This window comes from Mustela putorius, unplaced genomic scaffold (assembly GCF_011764305.1).
Source record: "Mustela putorius furo isolate JIRA1106 unplaced genomic scaffold, ASM1176430v1.1 tig00001094_pilon_pilon_pilon, whole genome shotgun sequence".
Classification (NCBI taxonomy): Eukaryota; Metazoa; Chordata; class Mammalia; order Carnivora; family Mustelidae; genus Mustela; species Mustela putorius.
The window spans coordinates 3,685,472-3,693,572 of NW_025421566.1; the positions used below are offsets into that span (position 1 = coordinate 3,685,472).

The 8,101-nt window shown below is 60.4% G+C and overlaps 1 pseudogene; it reads right to left on the reverse strand.

The window, feature by feature from the left end:
• Window positions 1-3,449: 3,449 nt before the first annotated feature.
• Window positions 3,450-6,811, reverse strand: LOC123393965 (annotated as a pseudogene).
• Between the last annotated feature and the right edge of the window lie 1,290 nt (window positions 6,812-8,101).

Genomic DNA, 8,101 nt, shown 5'->3' on the forward strand with positions numbered 1-8,101 from the left:
CCGAGTGCGCGGGTCTGGGGCACGCATGTGCACAGGGCCTCCGTGCATCCGGGGCTGAGATAGCGGACACAGCGTGCTCGCGCGGGTAGTCACGCATGCGGCCCGGGAGGGATACAGACTCCGATCCCTGCGCAGAACGCTGGTTCCTCCGAGGTCTAACCAGCTATGGGGCAGGGGGCTTGTCCCTGGCAGGCCCCAGTGCCAGCCAGGAAGCCTGCCCTTGCCCGCCACCGGGGTGGCTTCCGCGCCTCTCAAACCCCTCTCGTTATATTTTTTTTTTTTCGGAGACACATCTCAGGCCTTCCCCACAAGTGCCCAGGTTATCACAGGGCCACTCGCCCCTTTCTCATCAGTCCGTCCAGGACCCCTCGCCTGTCACCCGCAATTGAAATCCAGCAGCTGAATCCCGTGTCTGCCCCGAACGCCTCCCGAGCACCTTCTCAGCAGAATGGGAGAAAAGCCCTGGGGGCATCAGCTGGTGCTCCAACTGAGCCACATCACTGTCCTGTGGTTTTCCCCTTGACCTGCCCAGTGGTGGAGGGAATAGGAGCCTACCACCAAGGTGCTGGGTGCTGGGACCATCTGCCTCCCGAGCCCACCACCTCCCACCCGGCTTTCCTTAAAGAAGGACACCGCACACAAAATACTTTCCCTGAATTAAATTAGCGAAAAGAGCCAAGGACCCTGGCCACCTGGGTGCCCACAGAGCCGCAAAGCAGCTTCAGGGGAGGTCCGCGATCAGACTGGGAAGCATGCTAATGGGCCAGACTTTTAATCCAAAGAGAAACTCTGCACACTGTCTGACCAAGCCAGTGGCCAAACTCTCCCACTGTGCTTTCCTCTGTCCGACTCCTTTCCCTTTTTCTCTGTGTCTCTTTTCCTCTTTGCTTTCTCCTTCATCACCGGACTTTCTTGCTAGGGCTCTTGTGTCTTTCCTCTAGCTCTGCTCCAAGTTCTGCCTTAGTCTGTGTCCGCCACTGAGTGGAGTACCAGCCGGGGAGGGGACGGACAAGTGAGCACTGACAGCACATGTGCCCTTTCTCTGGTACTCACCACGTCCTTCCGGTCCGAACCACACCTCATAGAGTCCAAGAGCCAAGGGGGGACGGGGGTACTGTGGTGGGCGGGATAGGACACATGCCGCCTGAGGGGTCAGGAAGGCCTCCTGAGTGACGGCAAGGCCATCAGCCTTGTGGTTGCATCATGGGAGGGCCTCCTTTAAAAGGAACGGGTCAGTGTGTCCTGGGGAGGGATTTTGACCGCAAAGAAGCAGGAGGAACTCCCTTGGCGCTAAGTGCAGGGTGTGTGGTCGCCACAAGTGTCACTCTCTCAATCTGCTTCTCAACACAAACAAACACCCCTGCAGGGAGAAAAATGCATGGCTGTCTATGGGGAGATGAAAAAAATGTCTGAGACAGTCCTTGAGACTGCGCAGACTGCGGAATTCCTGGTACAATCTAAACTGACCAGCATGTGCCTTCCTGCCCAAGCCGTTGGAGGAGGCTCCTCCTGGGATTACTGCAGGAAAAGGAGCAAAGCCCTGGAGAGGGAGAAGGCTCTGGTGGGGACAGCGGGAGGGGGATGAGAGGGAGTCTGGGAGGAGAGAGAGAGAAGCCCAGAGAAGAAGAGCTGGCGGAATGGGAGGGAGGGAGAGAAGGGAAGAGAGGCACAGGGGCAGGTGGGAGAGGAGTGTGCTCCAATGGGGAGGGAGGGAGAGACAGGCAGGGAGCTGCGAGGAAGGGTTAGGCAGGGCGGGAAGGACGGGTAGGCCTCCAGCTGAATTCATACTTTGCAAGGCGTATAGACCCAGAGGACACATTGCCTGTGAGGAAGGGACCCGCCCCCCAATCGTGGGAAAGCCAAAAATGGGCTGAGCAGAGCTAAATCCAGTGGTGTCCAGGAGGGCAGCTGTCACGTTTCCCGAAAACATGAGACAGCGAGTGAGGAAGTCACAGAGGAATAGAGGGTGGAAACAGTCAGGGAGTACACAGTCACCAAGTAGTGCAATTGTGGACTGCCCTGTGTCAGTAATGGGGCTGCTCAGTAATGGGGCTTCACGGCACTGGAGTACGATGTGGACGACAGCAGAACGAGCAGGTTTTTGAAAAGCTGGCCACGTCTATGCTACGAACGAGAGACTGGCCTTTTAGTCCCAAAGTCACAAAGAATTTGAAAGTGGGAGGAGTGAGGCTAAAAACCTCCGAAGATGGACGCTGCCCTACATGGTCGGAGCAGCCTGTGTGCACTTGGCCCTTAACCAGGGGAGCATGCTGCATGGGGTGTTGGTGAGGACTAGGTGTGCCCTCTGGAGGCATTTCCCTTTTAGTGGTCTAACTGGATAGAGGGTATTGGGCACTTTCCTTCAGACCCTGGGGAAGGAGGCATATCAGCCTCAGGGTCAGCATGGGTCAGACAGCACACGCGTGGGTGTCCTGGGTCTCGCATTCAGCTATACTCTGCCCTCTCCTCTACGGACCATCTGGGGACACGGATCCAAAATCCTAGGGAAGCCGCGAACTGGGGATCACGGGGCAGCGTGGGGTTGCCTATCCGTGAGCTAGTCTCTGGACATGTGAGTGTGTGACTTTTGGGTGCCTGGGAGGGTGAGGGAGTGTGTGCACGTCAGGACATGAGAGTGACCGAACCACCGTGTGTTGGGTGCGGGGTGTTGGCTTTGCTCCTGAGTGTATGCGTCGGGGTATGTGAGTGGCTAAATATTCTGAGGCTTAGGGCGGTTTGAAACCGATGGTGTCCGTGTGTGTGTGTGTGTGTGTGTGTGTGTGACACACACTCTCCCTGGCATTCATTCTTCCGTCCAGCCACGTGGACCAGAATGACAGTGTCATCTTTCCTACCTTCCCTCGTCCCACTTTCCCCTCTCCAACAGTCCCTCCACAGGGCCTGGCCCCCACTCGCTCCCGCTGTATCTGGGGCTGAGGATGACTGTGTCAGCAAGGGCCTGGGCACGCCTGTTTAGAAGAAAGGAGAGCACTGGCTCTGGGGTTCAAGAGACTAATGAAACTACCGTCCCACCCTTGCTGTGTCTGAGCTCATCCACCAGGGGGCATCTCTGGAAGAGGGTCCTCGCCATCTACCAAAACTTGACACTGGACATGTCTGGCCCTGGCTCGTCCTTCCCTTTCCTTGTCCTCTGTCATTTCCCCAGGGAAGACATGAGCCCTTTCAGTCAGCTGGCCTTTCGCTCATCTCCTCTCCCCGCCCACCTCCACCATCCCCGGGGGAAGGACCTCCGCCACGCCGGGATGCAGTCCCAGAGCTTGTGTGACCTAGACCTCTGGGCAAGCATGCATATTCCCTTCCACGGAATAAGGATGCCCAGGCAGCGTGGTAAGCATCGAAGGGAATCCCATGAGCTCCGGCACCCCATGAAGAAGACCGTGTGCGAGCGTACCCACAGTAACACACGTAAGCACGGCTGACATCGCTCTTCGACATTTTAATAAATTCACAGGAGGCCTCAGTCGGCCCTGGGTTTCTTCCCGACACCAGGCTCGAGGTGGGTCCCTGCTCGAGGGCCCAAGCTGATCATTCGGCTCCCTCTGAAAGGTCCTGGACTCTTTCCGGTCAAGCGCAAGGCTCTTGCGTATTCACCTCAACATGCTGAAGTTCCTGGGAGAGACGGATACACAGACACACAGACACACAGGCACACAGGCACACATGAGGAGGCCGGTGAGTATCCTCTATGGGCCATACACAGGTTTGCTAGAGGGTTCAAGACCCTTCGGGGATCAGAGGTCATTCTGCCCTGCCCCTCTCCCCGGGCCTCGATGGCGATCGCCTGACATGTCCTCCAACCACGTAGCAAATAGCTCTGTGCATGCTGGCCAGTGTTCTCTGGATGTTTGCGGTGGGCACAGGAGATTGCCCTGGGAGATGGCTGGGAAAACTCTACCGATGAACACAGAAAGGTAACGGGGTGACGCATGAGCCTTCACACCAGGGAACCCAAACTCTGTGCCAAGGATGGCAAGAGGCACTGAGGCGGTGCCCAAAGCTGAGGCGCCTGCTTCTCCAGCTCTGCTTGTTGGTGTGGCCTGACCCGCGTGCCTCAAGCTTCCCAGGCAGAACCAGTTTGACACCGCACTCCCTGACTCATGCTGATGCCCTTTGCACACGGGGGTCACCGCCTCTTGAGCGTTCCGCTGAGCCGCCGTTTCTTCATGTGGGACGCCCAGGTCCCACGGAGGCCTACGGAGCATTTTCTGCACCCACGCCCCGGTCTTCTCACCTGCACTCCTCTCAGTTCCTCCGCTGGGGCCTTCTTCCTCATGTAGTACTGCAGGGGATTGGGCCACAGGTCGTCCATGACGATCTGGCAGGGGAAACGGGGCGGGGCTCAGAGGCCCATCCCAGTCGGCTGGGGAACACAGCCAGGTTCACGTGCGCGGTCTCTGCCCGGGACCCACCTCAGCTATCCTGCTAGACCCGGCAAAGCTGTGGTCAGAGAGCCAGTTGAAGAAGTTTAGGCTGCTGTTGTGGTGTCTGCGGCTACGGGCCTCCCGTTCATAACAGGGGTGCCACTGGATGGGAGTGGAATGAGACGGCTCGTACCCTGCAGGAAGATGGGTACGTGCGAAGGCGCTGCCTAATGCATCAGGTGCAACCCTGCCGCCTCCACCTGCTGCCACCCCTCCACGCAGAGGCCCCCTTACCAGCAGCCCTGAGGACATACTCCTTCTCAACGACTTCATTGCGGAAGTAGGAGTTCTTGCGAAAGAAGAGCAGGACCCTGCGGCGATCACAGGGAGACCCGAGTTCCTCCACCTGCCGGGCGGCAAAGTGGGGAGGAGGGTTGAAATCTCTGTCCAGCAGACCCTTGCCCTCCTGGCCTTGGGGAGAAATCGCTTCTGTTATCCCCTCTTCTCCCATCCCCCAGGCCGGCCTCCATCTCCCGGGCCAGACCTGCAAATCCGTCATGGAGCCAAGTATGCCTTCATCTTGCTCACTGAGCATGGCTGACAGCTGCGGGTGGTTCCCAAACTGCTTCGGGTCAAGGACTCTCCCAGGGCTGGAGAAGAAAGAGCTACAACAACGGAGCAAGTCTGCACAGCAAGTGCAGCCTTGGGTCCCTACCACTGGGACCCACTCCCTCCTCACAGATTGTGTCAAGGCCCCCTGCGCCCCCGCACGGCCCGCTGCATTCGTTAAGTCAGGTGGTTCCCTGCTGGGCGCTAACAGAGAAAGCTGGACCCACGGCCCCCTGCCCGGCACATCGAGGACAACCTGCGGCCCCACCGGGCACCCCCGCCCGGAAGCAGGAATTCGAAACCGTCCCGAACACGGAGGCGTGAGCCGGGGCCCCTGCCACAGGAGTCTCCTGCACTAGCCCGGCCACATCGGGGTCCCTCCATGAAGGTAGCAAGGATACAGCCTTGGCCCAGAAGCCAGGGATGCCCCGGATGAGGGCGCTTCGGTGTTCCCAGGCCGACGCCGCCGCCTCTGCCACAACCTGAGCTTGAGCCCAGAGCAGGCCCCGCTGGCGTCTTTGTGCAGGGGCTCCAGCTCTGACTGCAGGGCCGCGAGAGCCTGGAGCGGGGACGGGGGCGGACCTGGCCGTGCCTCTGGCTGTTCTTCCCCTTCCCGCTTCTCCTGCAGCTCCTGCGCGTCTCCCTCCTTCTGGGCTCCCCTCCCAGGCCTCTTCCCTCCTGTCTTCCTTCTCCTCCTCCTGCACAGGTACCTCTGCAACCTCATCCTCAACAGCCTCCTCATCCTCCTCCTGGCCCTCCTCTTCCTCAGCCTTTTCAGGCTCCTCCACCTCCTCCACCTGCTCCTCTTCCTCAGTCTTCTCTTCCCCCTCAGGCTCCATCTCTTTCTTCTCCACCACCTCCTCCTCCTCAACATCCTCAACCTCCCTCTCCTTGTCCCTGCCACCCTCGGCCTGCTCAGCCTCTTCGGCTTCCTCCTCAGCCTCCTGCCACTCCTGCTCTTCTGCCACGTCTTTCTCCATCCCAAGCTCCTCTTCCTCTTCCGTCACCTCCTCAGCTTCTCTAGCCTTCTCCTCTGCCTCCTCTTCCTCCTTCTCTGGCTCCTCTGGCTCCTCTCCCTCCTCTGTCCCCTTCTCCTCAGCCGCCTCCTCTGTGGGCTTCACGTCCTCCATCTCCTCCTCAGGCGCCCCCTCCTCAGTCCCCAGCTCCCCTTCTTCCTCCGCTACTTCCCACGCACCAGTCTCCTCAGCCTCCTCTTCCTCCCCATCCTCCTGCCGGTTCTCCTCAGCCTCCTCCTCGGACTCCTCGGACTCCTCCAACTCGTCGTCCTCCTCCTCGGTCTCCTCTCCCTCCTCAGCCTCCCCGTCTTCCTCAGCCTCACTCTCAACCTCCCTAGCCTCGTCGTCATCGTCCTCCTCCTCCTCAGTCTCCCCGGGGTCCTCCGCCACGCCGACCACCACAAGTTGCCACACCAACATTAGGTCATCCCCGACGAGCACAAGCTCCACCGCCAGGATGGCGCCCTCTCTCTCCCAACGGCCTTCCTCTTGCTGCCCAGGCTCTGCCGCCATCCCACCGCCTAGGCCCAGCAGCACCTTCGCCTCTCTTGCAGGGGTGGGGCTATATGTCCACGGACAGCCGCGTCCTGATGGACCTCTCCCTCGACTGAGTTGGTCAGGATTCGGGGGCAGTCCCGTGTCCCACGTGGCGCCCGGCTGGGGCAGCTGCAGGGGAACGGAGCAGGGGCGGGTGAGCGCGCGGCTCCCGCAGGCGGCCGGACAGTGGAGCTCTGCGGCCCTGCGAACGGTGGAGGGTGGACGTCCGCCGTCTCCTCCCGGAAGCCAGCGGAGTCTGGGACGCATGCGCACAAGGGCTTCCGGCCAGGAGCCCACGGGGCAGAGGTGGAGGCGGCACGCTTCGGGTCTTGGCGCCCAGGAGGCCTGATCCGCGCCCAGGACAATGGCGGGACCCCCAGGCCCCAGGAGCCTCAAGGCGGTGGGCGTGGCCGCCACAGGCCCTGCCCCTCACCCCCTGCTGGAGGCGGCCAGGGAGGCAGCCAGTGCGCCTCCTCCGGGATGGCCTCGGGCTCTACCTAAGGAGCCCCAGGCCCCAGTGCCCACAACTCCTTCCCCTCCATCCCGTCGCCTCCTTTAGCACGCTCTCCGCCCGGTGTTTGTAGCCTGTCAAGGAGAAACTGTCCCTGGCCCTTCCCCCACGCAATCCTCGAAGACTGAGGACAGCGAAGGCACCACCGGGGACCCTGGTCTAGCGTGCGGGGGACTGTCAGCCCAGGCATTGCAGAGCAGTGCCATTCCAGGAGACAGCGGGGGGAAGCTGTCTGCCAGTTTGGGGCACTGTCTGCCAGTGCTTCGGCCACTGTTTCCCCCAGGCCATGTCCTCGTCTGCTCAGGACAAGGGGGACCGAGAGGGCTCAATCCATCGATCCGCCTGTCCTTTCCCCATGCTCTGCTCTCCCTCTTCCCCGGTCCATCTCGGTGTTTGTGTTCCCGGCGCTGTTTCTCTGCCCACTCTCTGGCCACAGGGTCTCTGGAAGATCGAGGCTTCAGAAAGCAAGATGCAGAAGCCTGTCCCAGAACCTCCTTTCCCATGAAATAAAAGCCCCCTTCCCCTCTGTGACTAGCTACTGTTCACGTGACCAGGGAAAGGGACCCAGCTGGTTGCGCCCGACGCGTGCGCGTGCAAACACACACAGACACACACACACACACACACACACACACTCACACTGACACAGCACACACACTTACCCAGTGACACGCAGTGTGTTTGGCATGGAGCTCGGTGGGAGGCGTGCCTTTTGTGCAGCAAGGGCATACGGCAAAGGGAACCCGGATGTCCCTCCCCTGAGACGACGTCTGGGCGAACCCTGTGGATGGGCAGTTGGGCATTATGTCTGTGGGCCAGGAGACCACAGGGTGCACCCTATGAAAGGCCGGAGACAAGAAGCTGAGGCCGGCTCCCAGGTGACACAGCACGTAGGCCCGTACCTTCACTTGCAGAGACAGCGTGTCTTCCGGTGCCTTCGGGTGAAACTTCAAATGCCATGGGGAAGGCGTTCCCAGCCTGTCTGGCCTGCAGAGGAGAACACATCTTCTCTAGCCTTCCCCTGCAGCTGAACAGGTCAGGCCGTG